Here is a 26,524-nt window from a genome sequence, read left to right as displayed (position 1 = left end):
GCATGTAGGGGATGCCTGGTGGTTCAGTCAGTTAAGCGGCTGCCTTTGGCGCAGATCATGATCCCAGGGTCCTGGGATCGAGCCTGCATCAAGCCCCAAACTGAGCCCCCCATCAAGCCCTGCATCAACTCCCTCTGCCTGCTGTTGCCCTTGCTTGTGCTCTCTCTGTCCAATAAATAAATAAAATCTTAAAAAAAAAATAAAGTGGGCATGTAGGATTTGCTTTGCTAAATGAAATCAGAACAATAGTGTCTTTTTAAACAAGGTAGAATCGTTTGTTTTAATCTCATTTATACACTTGCATTAAATCAGAGAATTAAATTCCTTAAACTTGCCTCTCATTCAGTGTTACGGGCTTTTCTATAATTCAATGGAACAGACACCATTTTACCTTTTAAGACCCTCAGAACACCTGTAGTAGCTGGTTACGGAATTGTTCTCCTCCCGTGCTTTCCTAGCAGCTAGCATTTCATGCACTTACTTCCTTTGCATTTGAGAATGACCAGATTTGGAAAATGACAAATGTAAATGCTTTGCTATTCAAAGAGGAATCCTTTGGAATTTCTAAGCAACAAGGGATGCTTTGAGATGAGTCTATGGCAAGAACACAAAAGTTCTATTGATGAATTGTTCATTCTTGCAGTCATATTTGTCCCATTCCATTTGAAGACGAACTAGTTATGAAACATTTTGCAAGGCTCTGGGGATGAGACTGTGACTTGGTCCCTGCTCTCCTGGAGTCTGTGGTCTTAAGGGGCAGAGAACCACTGCATAAGTCATTATAAAACTAAATATATAATTACAAGGTAGGATGAATACTATAAAGCAATAGTTTAGAGTACAATGAGAATGTAGCACAATCGTTTTATACTAATTTTTGGAAATCATGGAGTAATCTGAGTTACTGGCCCTCCTTAAGTAAGTTCATTTTCCCCTCCAGCTAATCATGGATTGGGTAAAGATTCCTAAAATTTTATCTTCAATCTAGATTTCTCTATATATCTGAGTGTTTATTTGACTTCCTTGTTTGCCTGACTCAAACCTAGGTTATCCAAAATGGAACCATGATCTTTCTGCTCAAGCCTGGTCATCTTTCACAGTTCCGTGTCTCAGTGTATGGCTCTACCATGGACATTACTTGAGGAGCTCCATCATTTAAAGGGTAGGGAGTGGAGGTTAGTTGGCAAAGGAGATTGAAGAGTGGCCTGATGTCAGGGGCAGATCTGTCTTGAAGCTAGTGAAGCTTAAGATTCTGGGTATTTGTCAGGGATGCCTGGCTGGCTTAGTTGGAAGAGCATGTGGATCTCGATCTCAGGGTTGTGAATTTGAACCCCACGTGGGGTGTAGAGATTACTTAAATAAACAAAACTTAAAAAAAAAAAAAAGATTCTTTTTCTTTCTTTTGCCTGGGAGGAGCCCTAGCAATGTGTTTACATGGTCACATATTTCTGTAAAGTTTTCACAAGAAAGATATCTTTTTCTTTTCTTAAATCAGAGCCCCAAATCGTGTAAGTTTCAGGTCCCACACACTGGCCGCTCAATAAGAAGAAGAAGCAAAACTGAGGGTGTGATTATATGGAATTATGGGGTGGGGGGCAACACTTCAAGGGAGTGTTCAATAGTTACGAATCCATCTGAGAGGACAGAGAATATAGGGAGAGAAACAATTCCATTGGATTTAGTTAAGGGGAGATTATTGGTGTCTAGCAAAAGCCCCTTCAGTGCAGTGATGGGGCAGGAACCCAAGATGCAGGTGGTTGATGTCAAGAAATTTAACTGTGAAGAAAAGAGGAGAAAATGTAACTGGGGAGAGATGGGCTGGGGAGTAATGTTATTGCCTGCTTGCCTTCCTCCGTCTCTCTGTCTCTCTCTCTCTCAATGGGGAGAGTTGAGAGTGCTGATTGAGAGGTTACACAAGACAGAGATGTGCTGAAGATACAAGGGATGAGTTTTCCCTTCATCCTAACTTCATTTTCATTTTCAAAGGACCCAGAGGAGATGAATATCCACAGATGCTAAAGAAATCTAGTGAGTGCTTTTATTTCCCCAGTAGGCAAAACTACACTGATGCCTATGTTTGAGAAAGCACAATGGGTCTTGGACTGAGGACACTCTCCACCCAGGGCACTTTATCTCATTTTACTCCTAGTCATTTGCAGACAACTGATCTATTTTGAAGCTTTCTGAAAATATCCATTTAATAGCTCAAATCAGCTTCCCTCTGGAGCCTCGTATGTTTTAAAAACTGTATTTCCCCTTAAATATTTGGTGAATATTGGAGAAATACACTTTTTTTTTAGTAGACAAAAAATTTTACAAGTCTGCCAAAGAAATCAGAACTTTTAATTCAGGATATTAAAAGAAATTCCTGTAAATATTTTAAATTGGACTTCTGAGTATCCTTTGATGTATACCCTAATACTAGATGTATGTACTGTGAGAGGAAGCAATTTTCTTCCGCAGAAAAGATTCCTGGGACTCAGGAATTGAGGGTATCAGAAACACAATCTTAAATGGCACAAAATAGAAATGAATATGTTTCTCCTGGCACCATGCAATTCTGAACCCTTCTTTCATGTTTATTGTTTCCGTTTTTTAATTGGATATGTCTGAGAAGCACACTAATGTTCCAAAAGTTACTTAGAATGTGAGATTATTAAGCCCCCACTCCCCATGCCTCCTCATTAAAGCGCTTCTCATCACCTTCTCATACCACTTAAATAAGTTACCTGTACAGAAGGCATCCACAAGGCAGTCCACATAATGAAAAAAAGAAAAAAATTAAGTCCTCAAATCTGGAAATAGCGCCTACCAGTTCCCACAGGTTGCCAGATTTAGAAAGGAAAAATACAGACCCCCAGGTTAAATTCGAATTTCAGATAAACAATGAACAATTTTTCAGCGTTACGTATGTCCCAAACATTGCACGGGCCATACCTGGCCAAAATAATTATTCCTCGTTATTGGACATTCCCACTTAACGGGGCGCCCTGTATTCCCCCAAGGCAACCTCACAGAACCCACGCGCCGCACGCCAGGCCCAGCGGCCGCGGAGCTAGTTTAAAACCCAGGACCGGCGGGCTGGGCCGCGCCCCCTGATTGGCCGAGGCGCGCCCGCCGCCCCGCCGACCGCAGGCGTCACGCAGCTCCGGCAGCCCCGGCCCCGGCGCCGCCGCCGCCGCCTCCTCCTCGGGGGCCCCGGTCGGCGCAAGTGCGGCGCGCGCGGGGGGAGGGGGCGCGGCGGAGCGCGAGGCTGGCGTCGGGCCGCCGCCGGCCGGGCGGGATTAAGTTTCTCGGTCGCGCGTGAGTGTGCGCGTTTATCCCGAAGCTCCTGGCCGGGCCGTTACTTCAGGAGAGAAGAGGGCGAGCGGGAGCGAGGCGAGGCTCCCGAGTCCCCGGCGACCTCGGCTCCCCAGCCCTCCTCCCCCTCCGCGTACCCGCCCGGGGCGGCCGCCGCTAGCCGGGTAAGCGGCGCCGGGGCCCGGGCCAGGAGGCCGGAGCGCGCCCCCGCGCTCTGCGCGCGCGCCGGCAGAGAAGGTGCGCGGGCGCTGGGGGCTCGGCGCGCGGGGCAGGCGGGCGGGCGGGGTGCGTTCGCCCCACCCCGCGCGGCCGGGCGGTACCGGGAAGCCGCCGCTCCTCTGGCTCTTTTAAAAGGACGGGGTCTGGAAGTTTCCTTCGCTACTTGCATGGCACCCGAGCGCTAGTCCCAGTCCTTTCAGCCCTTCCACCCCCCCTCCCCCTTTGCCCTTGCTTACTCTAAATGGTTTAAAAGTTTTTTTCTTTTCCTTCGCCTGGAGGGGCACAGGGATGGTGCCGGGGAGGGGAACCGCGGGCCTGGCGCGCGGGCCGGCGCTCCGGGGCGCAGGAGCCTGTTGCTCGCCGCTGGTGTGGCCGCGCCCCGGGCCGGACGCCCCCTCCACCGTTACGCTGGGCCGGGCGCTTGGGTCGTGGGGAGAAAGCCTCCCCCATCAGACTGGCGTCTCTAGCCTTGTCTGTCGGACCCCGAGCGCGCCGCTAATTGGTACCCGCCCCCCATCCCCCGCGGCGCCTGTGCCCTTTCATCCGCTGCCCCCCACGGTGGGAGCAGTTAGCTCTCGCCACCCTCTTCAACTACCCCGCGCCGATGGGGCGCCTTTGTCTGCGGTTCGCAGCGGGGGGGATGCCGGATGTTCCTCGGGAAGCGCTGTTCGGGAGACGCTTTGTGTCTTGGGAGTTGTGTGTGTGTCGGGGGTGGTGATGGTGTACATTTTTGCTTGCGTTCTCTGCAGAGGCACAAAGGCCGGGCTATTCTTTCCCGCAGATCACATGGAAATTCAAGCTGGGACTGCCTAACGTAGGAGGGGCCGGGCGACAGCCGGGGGGAGGGGGGCGGGTGGCGGCTGCTGCGCAGTGGTTGGGGGCGAGTCGGGGGCGGCGGGACGTCTCCATCCGTCTCCGCGGGTGGGGCTTGCAGAGCTTGCTCAGCTGGCGAAGAACCCGAGCGTGGGCGCTGCGTGCCTTGTGTGGGGAGGGTGCGGGTGGCAGCTAGTGTTTCTTAGGTAGCATCAGATAAGAGGACCATGACTTCAGCCTAGAAAGAATACTACCCATGTTCGTTTGATGTCCAGAGGGGAAGAATCACACACAAATCGCCCAGCTTTGGTGGACAGCTGTAGTGTAAACATCCCTTTTGTGTTTCCGTAGACATTCCTCATTTAGATTACCTTTAGCAGGATTGAAAGAAAAAACACGATCTGAAAAACTCACGAGGTGATGGTTTAGGGCTTGGGAGTTTTTACATGCTGAATTTGGGTATACGTGACTACAATGAACTTTTTTAAAGGGTCGAATCAACTGTATTTAATATACGCTTTACCGCCTCGTAGAATTTAGGTTAAACCCAACAAAACTTAAGGTTCCTAGGTTTGAGCTTCTAATACAGTGTTAAGCTCTGGATGGATGCACCTGTGCCCTTGCCTGAAGGAGGGACTGAGGGTTTAGAGCGTGGTGGAGATAATCTTGTCTGGGATGCCCAGATTTCTTGCTAGCTAATGAGCTAGTTTACAAATGGGCGGGTATATCTAGATGGGACTCTGTCCTTGCTCAGTTCATATTAGGGTCTTTGCAAGTGAAGGTCTCTAAATTTAAGGGCCATGGGCCAAATTGGCCAGCAGCAGCCTGTTTTTCCCTCAAAGTGTAGGAGTTAGAAGTGTTTTGTGCATGTTTATATGGTTAAAAAAATCAAAAGAATAGGGGCGCCTGGGTGGCTCAGTCGTTAAGCGTCTGCCTTCGGCTCAGGTCATTATCCCAGCGTCCTGGGATGGAGCCCCGCATCGGGCTCTCTGCTCGGCGGGAAGCCTGCTTCTCCCTCTCCACTCCCCCTGCTTGGGTTCCCTCTCTCGCTGTCTCTCTGTCAAATAAATAAATAAAATCTTTAAAAAAAAAATCAAAAGAATATATCATGGTATGTGAAAATTATTTGAAAATTAAATCTCAGTGTGCATAAGTAGAGTTTTATTGGCACATGGCCACACTCATTCCTTTTGTGTATGGCGGATTCTTACTGTCTTCGGTTGCTTTAACAATAGCAGTGGGAGAGTTGAGTGGTTGCATAGTTGAGACATGGATGCATAGCCTTGAAAGTATGGAATGTTTACTCTCTTTTTCTTTACAGAAAAACTTGCCAACCTACAGCAGGCTTTAAAAGTATTGCTTAGGGTGCCTGGGTGGCTCCGTTGGTTAGGCGTCTGCTTTCCGCTCTGGTCGTGATCCCAGGGTCCTGGAATTCAGCCTGGGGTCAGGCTCTCTGCTCACGGGGAGTTTACTTCTCCTTCCCCTCTGCTTTCTGCTCCGCCTACTTGTGCGCATGCTCTCTACCCGAACCCCTTTCTCTCCCTGTCAAATAAATTAAATCTTTTTTTAAAAAAAGCATTGCTTAAATGCCCCCTCTTTTGATGGGTGCATTGTTTAATTTCATTGTCTTTCACGCTGTTTCTGGTGTCCCCTGAACTGGCTGAGTTTTCTCCAATAGGTAGACAAGTTAATGTATTGGATTTTCCCATTTCGAAGTTTCACCCCTCAAAAAGATTTCTTAACCTTTTAGTATCTTTCTTTGTCAGAATCTAGGATAAAGTGGGTTTTCTGATTGGCAGAAATTACCTGCTTAGTTACTTTAATATAGATAGCCACATTTCAAGGTGTTCTGCAGCGAGTTCTAGTGACTTCTTGCCGCCCTGCTACTTGAGCAGGTTTGAGAATTATAGTTTTGTTTATTTAGGTAGAGAGTAGCTGGAGTTAGGGGATGTCATGGATTCCCTTTTGCAGGGAAGCACTTGAGGCAAAGCTAGTTTGGGGGGGAACTTGACTCTTCACCATTCCTCTTCCCTAAATCTTTGCTGAAACAAAAAATGATGAAGTTTATTCTCCACATATTACTGAATTGATCACATGTGTACATGCCTCTAACATGTGTTCCTTTTCTTCCTTTAGCTCCCATTGGTATTTCTTTTCATTTCTCCTCTCATTTCTGGTTTTCTTTCTCACTTTACTATACTCCTTTTATCGCCTAAGCCTGTTGCTTGTGGCTTAGGCAGAGCAAGATGTCAGTTACAGTGTTTGTCTGCTCCAAATTCCTATCACATAGACATTGTCCTGCTTGACCCTTAAAGACCTCTTTGCATTTCAGATACCTTTTAAATGCACATATATTATGAAGGAGTGAAGGCTGTCCTCAGAGTTAACTATCTCTCTGCAAGGTGGGGGTACTCAGATTTGTGGAAATCCTTGAAATGTAATTTTGCATTGATGCAGGCTTTTAGCCTTCAGCTGCTGTGGTGTGGAGGCCCTGCTTTACAAAGGAAGTGGACTCATTGTCTAGAGTTAAGATTAAGGGACTTAGAAGCTGGCATGCAACAATGATTGCCTGGAAGATAACTAACTGCCCTGAGTTAAAGGCAGATGATTTTCTTCAAATTACATCCCAAGTCTGACATCATAGACTTGACTCCCTTAGGTTAAGTAGCAGGTTGGCTCCATTTTGTATATTTGTAATATGTACACAGTACTTTGTGAATTTCATAAAATATCTTGAAGAAAAGTTGATATATTGGACTGGAAATGTCCCCATATGCTGGAGCAAACAACATATCTGCCAGAGAAAGATCCTGTACTTCAAAGTAAAGAAGCAGAAAACTTCCTATAGAATTCAGCACTGCTTGATGGCACATACGGATGATGATATATTTTATCATTATTATATTTCCCAAGCAGTTGTATGTGATTTTAAAATACATTTAGCCTAAAGTAGGAATTCATTTGATAGAGTTACATTGTTATGTACATTATCAACCCCATATTTATAATAAGAAAGGTACTATTTTCTCTTTTGAAATAGTGTCATGTGTGAGAGAGCCTCTATATAAACACAGTTGGGAAGTGATGGTTAGTATGGTAAAGTTGATATACTATGACTAAGTAATTATGGTGGGGTTCCGTGTGGGCGAATAAGAATAAGGAGATGAAGAACTATTTCTACTTATATAATCTATTGCCTTCCTGTGAAATATTTTCTGAGTAGATCTGAAGTAGTTGTTTATTTAGTAAATAATAATAGATGGATTAGGAGGTGTGTTGCATTGGGTTAAGCACTGGGGAGAACATAAAATAAGATATTGCCCTAGAAACTTACTGTCTTGGTTGAAAAAAAAAATCACACAAAGGAAAGAATATGAAAGTTTTACACTCGATAAAAGTTATACCATTTCAAAGAAATTAGAGATCAACAGAGGACTGCTTGCTGGCAGTTTGTAGATGGCCATCTCCCTGTGTCTCCCAGTCCTATTGGAGTAGGGGAGCCCCAACGACCTCATTTAATCCTAATTACCTCTTTAAAGACCCTGTCTCGAAATACAGCCACATTCTGAGGTACAGGGGTTAGGACCTTAACATATGTATTTTGGGGAGGTAGAGAGGAGGACACAATTCAGCCCACAATGAAGTTCTTAAAGAGACCTAGGTTATAAACTGGTAGAGATCTTGAAGAATGGACTGGTGTAGGGTTAGGGAGGGAGGTCATATAGGAGGCTCTTGTGTTAGTCTAAGCATTACTGTGGTAATTTGATGTTTGGGAAAAGAGAAACTGCTGTATGAGGAAAAAGATACTTTATCTTTGGCCTGAAGCCACTTGTTTTCTTTTTCCTGGCTTTCACTGAGAAACTGGCCCTTGCTTTTTATGGACAGAGCATTATGTTAGTTTCCTTTTTAAGTGTTTCATAAAAGCATTACTTTTTAAAGATATTTCTTATATTTCAGAAATCAGTAAAACATTAAATTTGGCAAAAATGAAATGTTAATGTTTGTAAACATTTCGTCTGAAATGTTTCGTCTGATTGAAACAGCAAAGCTTATTCTTTAAATTACATTGACCTGAAAACTGTATATACTATGCATGTTTTGTGGGCAAGTAGTCCGCATAATCATTTTTTTTCCCCAGAAATTTCTTTTTTTGGAAAAAATTAAGGTTAAAAAGGTAATTTATACTGTATGTTATAAAATAACAAAAACTCTTTTAGGTTGTTGAGATTAGTTGAGTTAGAGAAATATTAATGCAGTTTTTCCAAATATGGCCCACTGAATTAAAAAAAAAAAAGTAAATTGAGACTTAAATTCTTCCTTATTTTCTTCTTGTTTGTGGTGGTTAAATTTGTCTAGTATAGAGAATTCTGATCTTTATTCTCCTTTTAGTTTTATTTGTATCTTAGAAAACAATATTCATTGTTACTTTCTTGTAAAGAACTCTACCTTCAGATCTAAGGTGCTATACATAAATGCATGAGGGGAAAGTGAAAAAGGAAACTCTTATAAGAGAAGGAAAACAGATATTAGCTACAAAAACAATTAGGAAAAACCTATTTAGGTGTGTTGATAATTTAGTGTTGATAATTTGAATGTGTTTTGGGATACTTTACCATTTACTTTATTATTTATATTTTAAAACTATATAGTAAAATACATAAGATAGTTATTTCCTTGGTAACTTACTTAATAATAAAAACACATTTTTTTAAAATATGGAAGAGGTAGACAAGTGCAAAGAAGCAATAAACTTGCCTGTGATTCTGTCACCCATATATCAGCCCCCCCATAATGCACATGAATAAACAGCACTGTTGATCACTGATTGCTCTTTTTCTCAGTGAAGATAATATGATCTGAGATTATTAAACATCCATATGTAGAATTGAAACTGATATCATCTTTGTGAACCAATGTCTGTTGACTCTTTTGAGGAGATGTCATATGGCTAACTACAATGTGGCACATAGGACACCAGTGGAGAATTAGTTGTTTAATCTTGATCTCTGCTTGAAAGTTAATGTTACAGTCTTATAGTTAATTTTGGAATAACTTTACATTATGTAATTGGGTGGTGCCTATCATGCCTTGCCTTGGGGAACTGGCTGTAGAAAATGGTCATGAGGATCTCTCATTCTGTGCTCTTAAAAGACATCACAGACCTAACAAAACTGTGAAGACAGAATCCTAAAGATTAAAGGTTATTTTGTAGTTTGAAAGGATCCTCTCTGATCTTTATAAGGTATGCCCAGCTTCTCTTAACCTTTGCTAGGCCCCCTTCACTGGTTCTGTTTGTCTAAGTTTGTTGTTGCTGTGTAGAGTTCGCGAAGCTCTAGGTTAGCCCCCGCACCTTCTTTGCTAACCCCATTCTTCCAAGGATATTTCATTTTAGTAAGTCAGGCATGAAGTCTGCCTCTGGGCAGCATTTATGTCCTTCCTACTGTAGGACTGCAGGGGCCTCAACTATAGGATTCAGTGGCGTTTTGTGTGCACCCCCCTTCCCACCACATTCATGTTTTTCCTGGAAGTAGTAAACATAGTCACTCTATTGCCTTTTAGAAAAGCACAACATGAGAAATGTCTCTTTGTTCTGATATAATCTGCTGAATGTATATTTTGTATCCGGCTAAATCACAGGGTATTTTTAGATGTTTTATGGCTGTGGTAGGAAAACAAAAGAAGAAACAGCCCCGAGGTCAGGCTTATTGATCCCTGGCCTGCTCTGTGAAGTTCAGTGAACATCTTTTAGGTGTTAAACTAAGAACTTTCAGACCTCACCCTTTTCTCAGGAAGGGAAGAAGGATCATTTATTTTACTGATGTGTAATTTATAATTGACATATGATAAACTGCACATATTGAAAGTGCACAATTTGTTGAATTTTGGCCTACATATAACCATATCCATAATCAAGATAGTAAACATATTCATCACCCCTAAAAGTTTCCTGATGACTGTATGTCATACTTTCCTGTCTCTCCTACCTACCCATCCCCTGTCTCCAAGGAACCATTGATCTTTCTGTCAGGATAGACTAGTTTGCATTCTCTATTAGAGTTTTAAATAAATGGAATCATACAGGATATTCTCTCATTTTATCTTTATTTCACTCTGTATTTTGGGATTCATCCATGTTGCTTCTCTTCATAACTTAATAATGTTTATTGCTGAGTGCTAGTTCGTTGTACTGAATGGATATACCATTCAGAGGTTTTTTTTAAAAAATAGTTTAGAATTCTCTTGCATTTTGTCCACTGTCTTGTATTTATTCTTGGTTTCAACTTTGTTGTGTCAGAATTCTGTATTTGACAGTATTATTTAGTCTTAAATTCATGCCTCTTGGATACTTAAAACTTTTTAAATGCCCTTACATAAGGTTACTTGAGGTTTCAAAATATGTAAATCATAGATAATTTTTTTAAAAAGCTAACAAATGTAAAATAGAGATTTAAAGTTTCCTGATCTTTAAAGATGTCAGATGATTATGTAAAAACAAAACAAAACAAACAGACAAAAAAAAAAAAAAACAGTCATGTGAGTGTTGAGGCTTTCTGTAAACTTTTGTATCCTACCTTGTGAAGTCAGCTTCAGTATTGAGCTCAAAGCTTTAAGACTGCTTGGCTAATTCTCTGACTTACTTGCATAGTTTTTATAGTCTTTATAGTTTTTGATAGATTTATCTGTCACTTCTTGTGACAAATTTATGTGACAATCATATAGTCAATATGATAACTTAAGTTGTAATTTGGTGCCTGAATTATCCAAATAATTGCCATTCATTATCTGTTACACCTAAGATCGTCAAACATATCAAGAATTGGAGAGAAGATGATCATCATATTGTGAAAACATGTTATTCTTGTTGGCATCACTCCGATATTTTGGGCCATTTTTAACACTTAGGTGTTTGTCTCTGCTTGCTAATGACTTAACTGAAATTAAGTGGCAAAACAAAAAACCAACAACAACCAACCCAAACAATATCAGTTAAGGCAGATGTGGTCTCTGGATTATTACAAAAGTGAAAGTTGGTTTATAATCTTAATATTAACAGTTAGTCCTTTGAGTACAGTAGTAAAATACAGTTAATGAATGTAGTTAAATGGTATATGAGTTAATTAAGAAGCAAATAGTCATGTTTATTGAAAGAAAATAAGACCTCTTAAAATGTTTTCAGAGAGAAAATACCAGTTATCAAAGATAGCCCTAGTGAGTCCTATGGAATTATATGTGGTAACTAAATAGTGTAGCCTGTTACAGTTATCTGTGAATTAGTAATTGGGGGATTGAATTGGTGCATGCTTATTTTTCTTATATGGCAAAGGTTCATGTTTGGATAGGTTCTTATGAATTTGGATTTCTTTATATAATTTACCCTTGTCTGTACTACTTGGAATCTTGCCAGCAGGATGTAAATTGTCATCTCTTTTGCTGACTTTCCTCAGTGTATTCTCAGGAAGGTAGACTCTCACTGACTGACAAGCTTATCTGCTGATTTAGACAATGACATCTCTTGGCCGTCAGGAATACAAGGTTCTCTCTAGCAGTTCTTTAGTACAGATTATGTAAAACATTGCTTTTATAATTGTGAACAAATTTTATTTTCTTCTTGAGTGTATGCATATTCAATTAACAGAAGATCCAAAGGTGAATTTGTTTTGGTTTAGTATGAAGTAGAATAAGAGAGGATCATGGCTGATTTCATAATTTTTTAGATATATTCTTCTCCCTATATGTAGACTTTATTTCATCTTGGTTTTGATTCTATTGGGATTTTTAATTTACTTCACAGATGATTGTTTGATATCTATCTAAGATATTTTGATCTTAGGGTGCCTGGCTGGCTCAGTTGTAGAGCATGTGACTCTTGATCTCAGGGTTGTGAGCTTGAGCCCCACGTTGGGTGTAGAGTTCATTTAAAAAGAAAAAAAAAGGTATCTTGATCTCTCCCAATTTTTTTTTTTTTAATTTTATATATTTGACAGAGAGAGACACAGCGAGAGAAGGAACACAAGCAGGGGGAGTGGGAGAGGGAGAAGCAGGCTTCCTGTGGAGCAGGGAGCCCAATGTGGGGCTCAATCCCAGGACCCTGGGACTATGACCTGAGCCGAAGGCAGACACTTAACGACTGAGCCACCCAGCACCCCCCCAATCTCTCCCTATTTTTAATTTGACCTATAGGTTATCTTCCATAAGTAATTTGTTTTCACATTGGTCTAGGAGCCAAAGTGATGTCAAATAAGCTTTATTTAGTGTCGGTATCATAAATAACCCTGCCTAGGGTGTTGGCTGTAGTGGGTGCTTTATCAATATGGTACTTAGAGTGATCAAGCATGAAGGGTCGGTCAGTCCTTCTTTCCTTCTTTCCTTCCTTCCTTTCACCCTTGTTTGTTCCCTTGTTGAAGGGCTTTATTTCTAATTGATTTTTACCTAAAATAATTCATATATATTGCATTATACTTTAAAATGTTCATGCTCTCCAGGGTTCCAACTTCATTTCTCCCTTCTTGGCAATCCATACCTTCTTTCTGATTAATCTCCTTTATCTTCAGCAACACCTAGAGGCCAGTGATTGCCTACTCTTAGGTCTTCCAAGTTATTTTCTCCTTAGATGCACATGTGTAGTTGATTCCTTCTTTCAGCAGATATTTGGTGAGTGCCTTATCTGACCCAGTCACTATTTCTGGTTCTGGGGATATAGCCTTGGAATAAAAAGGGACCATCACTACCACAAAATAAAACAAAACAAAAAAACCAACAATTCCTACCCCCATGGAACTTAAATTTTAATATTTCCTATTTTCTGGAAACAATTCAAACTGGATATGTTCACAAGGAATGCATTTCTACCCGTTCCTCTAAAAACAAAAGACATTTCTCTTTCTACTGTTTAAGCTATGTCCTGGTATTTCTTAGTTCCCCAAATTAGAAACATTGGAAGTCAACTTCCATTGCTGTTACTCACTCATTCTGCCTGCCCCCAGCACATATCTAGGGGTCATTGAATTTTTTCGATTCCCTCTGATGAATGTGTGTATATTTCCTTGTTTTTCTGGTATCTGCCTTAATCTTGGCTTATATTATTTTTTGATTGGCTTGTTTTAATAGCCTACCATCTGATTATACTATCATAGTTCTTTCTCTTTTTCATGAGCTATTTACCCTATTATCATGATTGTTTTTACAGAATATGAATTTCAGTTACCACCTTTCCCCCCGCCCCCGACCCATTCCACATGCACTGCCATGCCTTCAGGACAAGGGCCCGAGGAGGCCATGAAATGTGGCTTTCCTAGCTCCTGTTTAGTTTGGTAGCCCAGTGCAATAGAACCCCCGTCATTTCAATTCTCTGGTTTCTTTAGATGACACTGCCTTAGCAGATGTCCTTCCCCCAGCAAGACATGCCTTTCCCTCTCCTGGCTGTCTCCCACATTCTCTTAAGTTGTGCATCCTTTGGGACAATTCACATGGCACCCCTCCCAGTTCTTTCTGCATTGGATTTCTCTGTACTCTCACAGAATTTAGCACATCATGTTGCAGTGTAATTACTTAACTGTTTTCCATTAAATTGAAAGCTGAAAAGTTAGGTACCTGTCTGTATTCTGCTCTACCATATGCTTCAGTGATAGAGGCAGATACAGACTTTGGGGGCCTAAAGTTTGTAGAATTTGGGATGTCCCTCTTAAATTAAAAAAATAAAATTATGAATACAAAATTAGATGTGAAAGTGCCTATTTATTTGAATGAGAATAGAAGGATGCTGTGCAAGTATTTCATGTTAAATCTGCTTAGGGGAATAGAAGTGCGTAGTTAAAACTTGCTGAAATAATGCTGTGTATTTATGTAGTTTTATTTCGGTGTTGATTTTCTTAAAATTAGGAAACATTATGAGTTAGCCATTCTGATGCTAATACTGCTGTTAATAATAATACTGCCTAATGCTCCCACAGCACTTCCATTTCTACATACTTACACATACTTTATCTTATGGGATTTTGACAACTGAGTCACAAGGAAAGTGACTCAGACTTAATGATCTTTACTGTGTTTGGCTGCTTGGTGGGTGACAAAGACAGAGTTGAAGTTCTTCCTTTGAGATCAGATTTCACTTTGGTGGGGGAAATGATTCAGTTCTTCCTGTGCTTTTGTAACCTCAGTTAACACCCTGCTCCACCTCCTGTTTGGCTGGTGAATGTTCAGGACTTTTCTGAGAGTTTTGTAAATGATCTTGCTGCCCCTCCATCTTTTCTGTCTCTTCCATTTCAGCTTCCTCACCTCATTATTTTTTCTTCCTTTCCTGCCCTGTTTGTTTATCTGTGTCTTGCCATACATCAAACCTGTTTTCTCTCCATTTGTCTTTTCTGGTAGATAACATAATACTCTTAAGTGTCAGTTCTTTGACTAAGCTGACTTCTAAGACTGCAATGTTTGGATTCATTTCTACTCCTTTGAAGTACTGTAGGGGGTGATTTTGATTTTGGGTATTCAGTAGCACAAAAAGTGCATATAGTTTTCAGCAATGGGAACATAAGTGTTCTAAAAGCTATGTACTTTCTTTACTGCATTTTACAAGTCCCAAATCAGAAGTGATCAGTTTTCATTTGTGTTGAGGATTTACTGATTTAATAAGCCTGATTAATCTAATAGCAAATTGGAAATAGCAAAATGGAGAGATTAGTGTCCAGACACTAATAGAAAACCAAATAATAATAGCAGTAGTTTTTGGTATGCTTATTGTTTCCAGGTGCTTTGCATGTTATTGTTAATGCCCACTTTACAACAGCCGCTCAGGATCTCACAATTAGTAAAATGGTAGTTTTTTTTAAAGTGAACTTTATAAGGCAGTCTGGGAACTCTGAAAGCATAGGTGCCTGGGGCTACATAATCTGAAGGTAAATAATTATTTTCTTACCTGTAGTAGTAGTATTAGAGTACAGAGCTATGTAGTGGAAAGGTCTTGGTTTTGCTATCAGTCAGACTTGGGTTAACTTTAAATAATAGCTCTGTTGCTGACAAGCTTTGTAATGTCGGGGAAAACACTTTATCTTTCTGATCCTCAATTTTCTTAAAAATGTGTATATCTAATAAGAAGCTCTTGGCAGATTAAAGAAAAGGCATGTGTGTGAAGCATATATGCTCTGTTTAAGAACACAGATATAGGAAAGCTATTTCATAAATGGTTTCATTTCATACAGTAAAAATAATGCTAGTTCATTGCCTAAAAAACTCACTCATGGAGATTATTTAATTCCATGGAAGAATTACTGTTATAGTAGATGCAATAGCACTCAATTCTTATATGCAGTTTTATTATTAGTTCTTACTGAATAGCATTTTTTAAAGCCCCAAATAACAAATTATTGCTTTAATTTATAGATTACGACCAAACTTACATTTTAGACATCAATGGTGAATATATATTTGGAAACTTTGTCTCTTGAAGGGAGCATTTGATGGTCAATTTATATCTGAGGAATAAAGTTGATTTTTTTTTTAATCAGTAAAATGACATGGAAAATTAAACAGTTTGTTACTTAGGGAATCTAGTAACAGACATCCAATCTGATTGAATAAGGCTTTTAAGCCTATTATTTCTTCCTTCTTCTCTGTCCCCAAATCCTCTTGTAACTGAATTAGATTACTTTTGGCTGATACTTTCAGATAATTGTTGATGTTTTATTACATAGACTTTTCAGTACCCCCACCTAATAATGGCTATAGAAATATGATTGCTTAATAAAAGTCTGAGTTATGTGACCTTGAGAAAGTTAGTAATCTCTTTGGCCTTCTGCCTCCACATCCATAAAATATGGTGTTAGAAAGTTATAGGAAGAGTAAAAGCTCACGAAATTTTCTTACATCTTCAAATAAGATATTTGAAATTATAAAGCATTAATAGTTGCAAAAAATGGGTTGATTTCTTCTTCCAGCTGAATTTATGGGTTCTGAATTGCTCCATGAAAAGAATTACATAAATGGGCTCAGAGAAAGCATGCTCTTTCACCAGCCCTTCTCAATACATGCATGGTACTTCTCTGTGCAAAGAGCTGGCAAACAAACCAACGGGGTACCGACTACTAGTCACCCCGAGTGCAGTACAGGAGAGAAAAACAGCCACATTAAATATCACTCCAATATGCTATTCTCTTCCCAGAGGATTTCCTATCAGGAACTTGAGCCTGCCCTTTTCTGAGTGAAGTTTCTAATCTTTATCTCTATTCCTATCCAAATTCAGCAGAAGGAATTCATGAGGGCCGCAAACTGAATTTAGGAGGCACTGATTGATGGGGAGGGATAAAAATAATCTAATTATGTATAGTACTTAAAGCTCTGTAACAGCCAAGTAGGCAATATGATAGATGACAGTCCTCATAATTTTTGTAGAAAAGATTCCAAAACAGAAGAAACAATTAGGAACAATAATGGGGAAATGGCAGAAGTAGAGTTACTGAAAAGTTATGGGGAAAAACCCTAGAAAATGGATGTTGGGTGAAGAGGATGAACTTGAGGTAGTTGGCCGGGGAGATAAGTTGAAGCAGCAACGAGGTTATAATATTCTGTGTGTCCTGCCCCCCCACCCCTCTCGTCTCTATATTGTCCTTAAGGGCTTTACCCTGAGGAATTGTTCCATTACAGTTGACAAAGCCATGTATTGTCCTGTCTCAGTATCATCACTGAGATCTCACAAACTCAATGAAAGTCCTATCTCTGATAGGGCAGACGAGAAATGACAGATATCTTCTGTACTGTCACCTCTGTGTTTCAGGGTCCCATGGGGATGCTTTGAGTATCCATGCTTTTTCTAAGCACCAAGGATACAGTTTGCCCTGGGCTCCCTGGAGAATTGCCTCATTCCAGGCAGGCAAAAGGGCAGGAGGCAGGAGCCCAAAGTAATTTCTTTGGAGAATTTGTTGCTGGTGTAGGAATTGCACCTGAGAATTCTGTGGCACAAGGTTAATCCTTCTGTGCATTTTTGGTTTCCCTCAAGAATATTATGTGACTAGAGTGAGTGCTTTATGAGCGGCATCTGCCTCTGGAGTCTGATGCCAACCCATTGTTGTTCCCCTGCAAGGGCAGCCCTTGGAGAGGGGTCCCCTTGCCTGGTTCTGTCCCAGAAATACGCTAGCCTGTTGCATCTTGGTCCTTAACACTGAAAATGTGGTAGCAAACAGTGGCAAACTGCCCAACAATCTAAATTCCTCTGAGTTTAGCTAGGGAGTGAGAGAACAGAAGAGGCTACGTGTGCATTCTTGGAAGCATCGGAATCTTTTCCCCGAGTCACCATGTTTGGTGTGAGTTAACAATTTGGGGGAAGGGTCCCTGTCCTTATAGGGATGTACTAAGAGAGAACATTATGGATGGAAAATATGTAAAAAAGAGTGCCCAGAGAGAAGGTATTGTGGAGTCCATAGTTCTGTGTGTGTGTTTTCATTGTTTTTTAAAAAAACTGTGAGTGAGGGTAAGGAGAAAGGAAATAAATATAATACAGTGGACTATAAACAGAATTGATTTGTCTAATATATTTAAAAAGAAAGAAAGTTAGGGGGTGCCTTTGTGGCTCAGTCGGTTAAGCATCTGCCTTTGGCTCTGGTCATGATCCGGGAGTCCTGGAATTGAGCCCCGCATCAGGCTCCCTGCTCAGTGGGGAGTCTGCTTCTCCCTCTGCCCTTCACCCCACTCATACTCTCTCTCTTTTTCTTTCTCACTCTCTCTTTCTCAATTAAATAAATAAATCTTTAAAAGAATTAAAAAAAGAAAACAACTTACGGGAGAGCCTGGGTGGCTCAGTCAGTTAAGTGTCTGCCTTCGGCTCGGGTCATGATCCCAGGGTCCTGGGATCAAGTGCTGCTTCGGGCTCCTTGCTCCTCGGGGAGCATGCTTTTCCCTCTGCCTCTGCCCCCCCCCTTCCTTGCTCGTTTTCTCACTCTCTCTCAAATAAATAAATAAATAAATTCTTAAAAAAAATAAAAAGAAAGTTCAGCCTTTCAGATAATCAGTTGAATAATAGTAGCAGCCTAAGGTTCTCATCCCAGACACACCATTGATTTGTTAGTAACCACACCGTCGTGAGCTTTAACGTGTCTGTGAGCTGCATGTTTTTTGTTGTTCCTTTCAACACTAACATTGACTTCATACCTGGGTGTGAGCAGTAAATAGGGGATATTAACTCAAAAGCATCACAAAATATAATTTGTGTGTGTAATTCTGGAAGTGGTTATGAATCTGGTAAATGTCTTTATAAAGTAAGTGTCTGTGTGCTTTAGGGAATCTGCAGTTAAGGACAGAATATGCATACTTTTTTTTTTTTTTCAAAGATTTTATTTATTCATTCATGAGAGACAGAGAGAGAGAGAGAGGCAGAGGGAGAAGCAGGCTCCCAAGGAGCAGAGAGCCCGATGCGGAACTCGATCCCAGGACCCTGGGATCATGACCTGAGCCAAAGGCAGACGCTTAACCATCTGAGCCACCCAGGCGCCCAAACGTGCATACTTTTTGAAAGGACAATGAACCCTTTACATCTGGCCAACAGTCTTAAAAATAAAAGACAGTAGCTTTCAATACAAAAATAAGTTTAATGAAAATGTTTGTTAGTATAAATATATTGTTGTGTAAGTATATCAATAATAAAATATTCCATCTTATTTATTATATGTATTTTCCTATTCAGTAGTTTTTTTTTTTCCCTATTAGGAAATTACTATGCAAAGGAATGAGATGATATTATTTTCACCAAAACTTGTTTAGAGTATGTGGATTCTTGGTCAAAGGAATGATTTTGATTTATGTATGTCTACATAATTGTGGATTAATTTGACATTTCTCCATTTTATAGTATTAGTTTAGATATGTGACTATTCATTATTTTGAATTGTTATTTGAATATACATGAAAGATAAATAAGTTTTCTCTTAATTGGAACATTTATATTTATGTGTACTCTCTTGGGTTCACCCATCATTTCCAAAGGTGGGGATTTTGGTTTGTACTGTATGTACTTTCAGAAGTAGAACAGCTACGGTCATCTATCACTTCCTGCCCTGCTGCTCTCTCTTTCACACAAAGTTGGCTAATCCAGAGCCATAAGCTTCTGCTTCTAAGGCTCTTACCTAAAACAGCTTGGTAAAACTAGCAGCTGAGTAGCCATCAGGAAATCAGAATAAAGCTTTGTTTTTAAAATGAAAATTTTAAAAATGAAAATTCCTTATGAGATACTAATTTTTGAAGAAATCTTTTCATAATATTTCAATTCCTTTTGCTGGAGTTAAGTAATCTAGCCTGAACCAATTATTTTTCTGGCAGCATTTATCAATGGCAATTTTTTTTTTTCCCAAGTAAATTCATAGTTTGAGGTGAAATCTTTTTTCCCCCCCCCGAGGAAGAACGATAGGATTTCAAAAACATTGTGAATTATAAAGAAGGAAATGATTTAATCATCTCTAGTTCTATCCTCTGTAATTAGATATTAACATTTTCACATGTTTACTGCCATCTGTTATTTTTCTAATTTTTATTATGAAAAATTTCAAATGTATGTTTTATAATGTACATATTACAATAAATTATTATTATAGAGAATCCTCATGTATCCATCATTCATTTTTTTTTAAAGATTTTATTTATTTATTTGAGAGAGAGAGAGAGAGAGAAAGCACATGAGAGGGGGGAGGGTCAGAGGGAGAAGCAGACTCCCTGCCGAGCAGGGAGCCCGATGTGGGACTCGATCCCGGAACTCCGGGATCATGACCTGAGCCGAAGGCAGTCGCTTAACCAACTGAGCCACCCAGGTGCCCCTCCATCATTCATTTTTAACAGCCTTTTGTTCATGGCCAGTCCTGTTGCTTCTGTCCTCTTCCATTTTTTGGAAGCAAATCTTAAACATCTCACCGTTTTATCCATAAATATTTCAACCCATTTACTTCTTACATATATACTTTAAAAACATTCTAAAAGTTACAGTTTCCTTAAAAAAATAGAGAAAGCTAAAGTTCCCTTTTGATCCCTCTCTGATCTGAGATTACCATTTTCATCTGTCTGCCCCTAAAAGTAACTACTACTGTAATCGATTTTAGAATGTGTCCTTTTAATTCATTGTTGAATATGATGAAAATATGTGTGTATATATATATATATAGGTAAACATATATTATATATATATTTTAAAATACAGGTAAACAATATCAAACTATTCCTCAACTCTCAATTTCATTTTTGAAATCTGGATTGTGAATTTATTCTTAATAAGTGAGTCTAACCCGTTCATATTTATTGTGAATACAGGTGTTTGGATTTATTTTAGTCCCTTTGTTTTATATTTTTTGTTGACTGTACTTTTTCCTTTTTTCTTCTTTTCTCTGTTCCCAGCCTCTTTTAGATTGCTTGAATATTCTCTGTTGCATCTTTTTTCCTGGTTTATAAATTATAGATTCCATTTCTGGTTGTTATTTTTTTAGTATTATTTTAAATTTTTAATGTGCATATTTGCCTTGTTTTTCTAGTGGAGTTTGAAATGAAAGTATTGTTATTCTCCTGTGACTGAAATTTGTTAGCCAGGAATATTTTAATTATTTGTAAATGTTTTTCACAGTTACTGTGGTTTCATTGATAGAGTGAAACCTTGTCAGTTAGGTCTCACAGGCCTTTTTCAACAGTGGATTTGTTTTGTTTGGTTGGAACCTAGTGGCTTTTCTCCAGCTTTGATTAAAACTGAATACTTCATATTATTTTATTCACCTGCCATAGAAGCTGCTTCCCTGTGCCTTGTTTTTCTGATGTAACTATCCTCCTATAAGGTTCTTAATTATTTCAGTGGTCCTGCTAAACTTGCCTTGGCCTGTAAGCTGCCTCAGATCTTTACTGGAAGTAGAGTGTCCAAATGAAGTAGTTAAAAGAGCAAGGGTACTTCTACAGCAGGATGCTTGAAGGGATTGGTTTGTGTGGGATGTGGTAGTGTGGCGCTATGCCCAAGCAGGCTGTGGTAGTTAGGTGTGTTTGAATGGAATAAAGAGCCTCTTACAAATTATCTCTGTCAGAATGGGGTTGGCTGTAAGAATGGATGTCAGTAACTCTGCATCTCAGGGACCGGTTATTCTGTTTAACTCTCATTGGCTATGTTGGATCTCCCCAAGGAATACCTGCCGCTCTTACAATGTCAGCTGTGTTCTGTCTCTCTCATCTGATTTATTTTGCTCTCTCATAAATCAGGCTTGTACCTTATCTTAGCCTTTCATCCTTTACTTATCTTCGGTTTATTCTTGCAATGTTTCTCTCCTTCAGTTCCCGAGAGAGTCTAGCCTAGTTCTGCCTTTCCAGTCAACACTTGGATTGTCTTCCTTTGAGTGAGGAGCCCAACCCTTGTTCTCCTGGTTATGGTTGGAAAAGAAGGACGTAGCATAGTGTGTAATAGCGTATTCCTTGGAGCAGGGGCAGTGGGAAGGTTGAAATCTGTATCTGTCATTTTGGGCTACCATAACAAATACCACAGATAGGGTGTCTTAAACAACAAATTTAATTCCTCATGGTCCTGGAGGCTGAAAGTTGAACATCAAGGTCTAGCAGGGTTTGGTTTCCGGCCTTGTCAATAGTCAGCTTCTCACTGTGCCCTTAATGGCTTTTCTGTGGAAAGGGGGAGAGAGGGAAGGAGGAAGGTTAGATAGATAGCTCTTCCTCTTCTTATAAGGCCATCAGTCCTATTGGATTAGGACCATTCCCTTATGACCTCATTTAACCTTAAGTACATCCCAAAAGCCCTGTCTTCAAATTCAATCACATTGAAGGTTACAGCTTCAACATGAATTTTGGGGGGATACAGTTCAGTGCATAGCAGCATTGTAAGGTACGAGAACTCAGCCTTTTAAACTCTTGCTCAGGACACATCTTTATATCTGGAATAATATATTTTTTTTAGTGGTATGACTTTATTTCTGGCAGTCATACCATTGCCCTCTTCTTATATTCTCTTGGTGATGGGTATTCCCATCCAGTCATAAACTCAAGCAGAAACCTGGGGCTCATCCTAGACTCATCTTCCTTACTTCCACATTACCAGGTCCTGTTGCTTATAGCTTTTCATTCATTCTTGAATCTGACTTCCATTTTCATTTATTCACTTTCATGTCTGTTTTTGAAAATACCTCTTACCTGGCTTTCTTATTTCCAGTTTCTTTTGTTTTTATAGTCTTCCACACCATTACCAGAGTGATGTTTCTAAAACAAACTTTGACCATGTCACTCACTACACCAAAATAAACTTCAAAATTAAATGTCTAAACTCCTTAAGAATGGTATGCAGGGCCCTCAGTAATTTAGCCTGTACCCACATCTCTAGCCTTATCACTTCCGACTTTCCTTTTCTCCATTCCCAATCCAGGAATAAGAAGCTCCCTGCAGTGCTCAGAAGGAGCTGTGTGCTTTTTATTACTATTATTATTATTATGTTAATCACCATACATTACATCATTAGCTTTTGAGGTAGTGTTCCATGATTCATTGTTTGCGTATAACACCCAGGAGCTGTGTGCTTTTGCTTCCACGTGGGGAGCTCTCCTCATTCCTGCTGTGACTCCGACCTGTTCTTCAGGACACTGTGCAGGGGTATTTGCCCCCAGTAGATTTCCCCTTTCTCTTCAGTTTGAGTTTGGTGCCCCGCTTCTGTCATTTGTATTTTTAAGTGTCCGCTCACTTGCCTTTTTCTTTTATTTCCTTGGCCCATGAGTTCCCAGACTGTTTCTTCCTATTTCTAATTCCGCCACCCAACAACATGCAGGTCGTGTAGTTGCCCCATGTATTGTTGAATCGGTAACTAACAGAATTTGAGTTCTTTTCTTACCCCGTGGCCCCTGTAGCATTTTTTACTTTCGGCAGGTAATTTATCTTCCTGTTTTATAAAAGAAGGACAAGACTATCAGTTGGCATTTCAAGTATGTTGGAAAGGTAAGGTTATTTGATACTTGATTTTTTTTCATTCTGGGAAACAGAATAGAATTAACAAATTCTGTTATTATTGAAGGAATTCAGAAAGATTCATAAATATGAACTTGAAAATAATTTTGTTCACGAATACTTTTTGAATCAAGCCTATAGAAATGAAGGAGAAGTTCAAAAGAATGGATACTAAGAAGAGGTGGAATGTTTTCTTTTCGAAGAGTGCACTAACATTGGTGCATAGTGTGATGTTTCTTTTACTTAGAGTACTAGTTCAGTAACATTTCCCTAGATTGTGAATTATGATTAGAAGTGTAAGTTTTGCTCTCATGGCCAATTGACGTTATGACAAACTACCTGCAAATGACTACAGCCTTGCATTTGTCTAACTTTCAGGTAGTGCTGAGGCAGCTGTGAACGAGACAGATGTGAAATTTAAATTCAATAAATAGGGGCGCCTGGGTGGCTCAGTTGGTTAAGCATCTGCCTTCTGCTCAGGTCATGATCCCAGGGTCCAGAGATCGAGCCCCTGATCCGGCTCTCTGCTCAGCGGGAAGACTGCTTCTTCCTCTCCCTCTGCCTGCTGTTCCGCCTGCTTGTGCACACACACTCTCTCGGTCAAATAAATAAATAAAATCTTAAAAAAAAATGCAATAAATAGATGCTGAGTGACTGTGACCAGCCACAAAGCATTGCAGCAAACTCACTTAAAGGTATACCCCTTTTGGCCATAGCAACTTTTTTCTGGATCTCTCTTGAGGCAAGGAAAACAAAAGCAAAAGTAAACTATTGGGACTTCAACAAAATAAAAAGCTTTGCATAATGAAGGAAACAATCAACAAAACAAAAAGGCAACCTATGGAATGGGAGAAGACATTTGCAGATGACATATCTGATAAAGGGTTAGTATCCAAAATATATAAAGAACTTATAAAACTCAGTACCCTAAAAAACAAAAAATCTAATTAAAAATGTGCAGAAGACATGAACAGATATTTCTCAGAAGAAAACATCCAGATGGCCAACAGACACATGAAAAGATGCTCATCATCACCCACCATCAGGGAAATGCAAATCAAAACTACGATGAGATATTATCTCACACCTGTCAGAATGGCTCAAATCAACAACACAAGAAACAACAGGTGTTGGTGATGATGTGGAGAAAACACTTGTGCATGGTTGGTGGGAAGGCAAACAGGTGCAGCCACTGTGGAAAGCAGGATGGAGGCTCCTTAAAAAGTTAAAAATAGAAAAACTTTACCATCCAACAATGGCAGTACTGGGTATTTATCCAAAGAATAAAAAACAAAACAAAACAAAAAAACACTAATTCTAAAGGGACACGTCCACCCGGCTGTTTTTAGCAGCATTATTTATAATCGCCAAGGTAGGGATGCAGCCCATCAAGCCCAAGGATTGATGAATGGAGAAAGAAGATGTGGTATCTATATACAGTGGAATATTATTCAGCCATTAAACAGAATGAAATCTTGCCATTTGCAATGACATGGATGGAGCTAGAGGGTATAATGCTACATGAAATAATTCAGAGAAAAATAAATACCATATGATTTCACTCATATGTGGAATTTAAGAAACAGAACAAATGAGCCAAGGGAAAAAAAGACAAATCAAGGAACATACTCTTAATTGTAGAGAATGAACTGATGGTTAACAGAGGGGTAGGGGTGAGGGAAGGGTTAAATAGATGATGGCAATTAATGAGTGCCCTTGTCCTGGTGAGCACGGGGTGATGTGTGGAATCACTGTATTGTACCCCTGAAACTAATATAACACTGTATGTTAACTAACTGGAATTAAAATAAAAACTTAACACAAAAAAAATAAAGTTGTACCTCTTTTACAGTTAGAATTGTTTAAGATAACTAGAAAATTTTATGCATTTGGGACAGTTTCTCTTTCTGGGTTATTTTTAGCAGAAAACATATTTTCACTTGTTAGTTGCCATATAATCTGCATTGGACAGAATGATCTGTTTTATGTTTGAAGCACTGATTCTTTACTACTTACAATCTGTGCCCACACATTACCAGTACAACTTGTTGAAAAGTACAACGATTAGTCAATTAGTCAGTCCCTGTTTCTAAATAAAACCAAATTTGACTTGATTTTTATCCCCTTCTGACACTGGAATTGTCAACTAGTTGTTGGACAATCATTGGGTCACAGCTAAAATCTTTAGAGCTTTGGGGTACCTGGGTGGCTTAGCTGTTAAGCATCTGCCTTCGGCTCAGGTCATGATCCCAGGGTCCTGGGATTGAGCCCCGCATCGGGCTCCCTGCTTGGCGGGAAGCCTGCTTCTCCCTCTCCCACTCTGCCTGCTTGTGTTCCCTCTCTCGCTGTCTCTCTCTCTCTGTCAAATAAATAAATAAAATCTTTAAAAATAAAAAAAATAAAATCTTTAGAGCTTTGCAAAGGACTTGACAACTCTGTCATTGCATTAATGTTCTACAAGAAGCATAAAGGCCTTAAATTAAAAATGATTTTTAAAATTTGATTTTTTTCCCTAAGGTAATATATACATAAGTAGGGTTGCCATATAAAATAATGGATGCCTGGTTAAATTTGAAATTTAGATAATCAACAAATTAGTGTTTAGTTATAAGAATGTCCCAAGTATCGCACAGGATATGCTTATACTAAAAAATTAATTCATTTATCCAAAATACAAATTTATTTGAATTTTTCTGTATCCTGTATTTTTATTTGCTAAATGTGGCAATGTTATATTGATAGAAAATTTAAAAAACCCAAAAGACAGGGCGCCTGGGTGGCTGAGTTGATTAAGCGTCTGCCTTCAGCTGAGGTCATGATCCCAGGGTCCTGGGATCAAGCCCTGCATCGGGCTCCCCACTCAGTGAGGACCATGCTTCTCCCTGTCCCTCTGTTTGCTGCTCCCCCTACTTGTGCTCTCTCTCTCTCTGTCAAATAAATAAAATCTTTAAAAAAATAAAAATTAAAAAACCCAAAAGAAATGCAGTGCAAAATGTTTCTCTTAGTGTCCCATAGCCCTCCACATCCTACTATTAGTGTCTTTGGAAAGCTTGCAGAAACAGTCTGTGCTTTTATAAACATGTACATATTAATTTTATTTACACAAGTATTTCCGTTCCCTTTTATACAGATACTAACAACTTAATACATTGTCTTACACAGTCCTTTTTTTTTTCATTCAACAATGTATGTCCACCATATGATTTTTGCAGTACAATATGGAAAGCATGGTGTGTGATAGAGTGAGTGTGGG

The 26,524-nt window shown here is 39.7% G+C and overlaps 1 protein-coding gene across 12 annotated transcripts in view; it reads left to right on the top strand.

The window, feature by feature from the left end:
* Positions 1–3,191: 3,191 nt before the first annotated feature.
* MPDZ (multiple PDZ domain crumbs cell polarity complex component) overlaps positions 3,192–26,524 on the top strand; it is a 164,863-nt gene continuing 141,530 nt past the window's right edge. For 4 of the 12 annotated variants that reach the window (XM_081802988.1, XM_081802985.1, XM_081802987.1 and 1 more), the window contains exon 1: positions 3,194–3,464. The gene's annotated coding sequence lies outside the window, so the exon portion shown is untranslated. Of the gene's footprint in view, positions 3,465–3,518; positions 3,538–4,112; positions 4,334–23,193; positions 23,263–26,524 lie in introns of those variants that run through there. The other 8 variants (XM_081802986.1, XM_081802983.1, XM_081802979.1 and 5 more) reach the window with 5 other exon arrangements.

The sequence above is a fragment of the Leptonychotes weddellii genome, chromosome 14 (assembly GCF_054177405.1).
Source record: "Leptonychotes weddellii isolate Sample4059 chromosome 14, ASM5417740v2, whole genome shotgun sequence".
Classification (NCBI taxonomy): Eukaryota; Metazoa; Chordata; class Mammalia; order Carnivora; family Phocidae; genus Leptonychotes; species Leptonychotes weddellii.
This window is presented reverse-complemented; position numbering and strand designations above follow the sequence as displayed.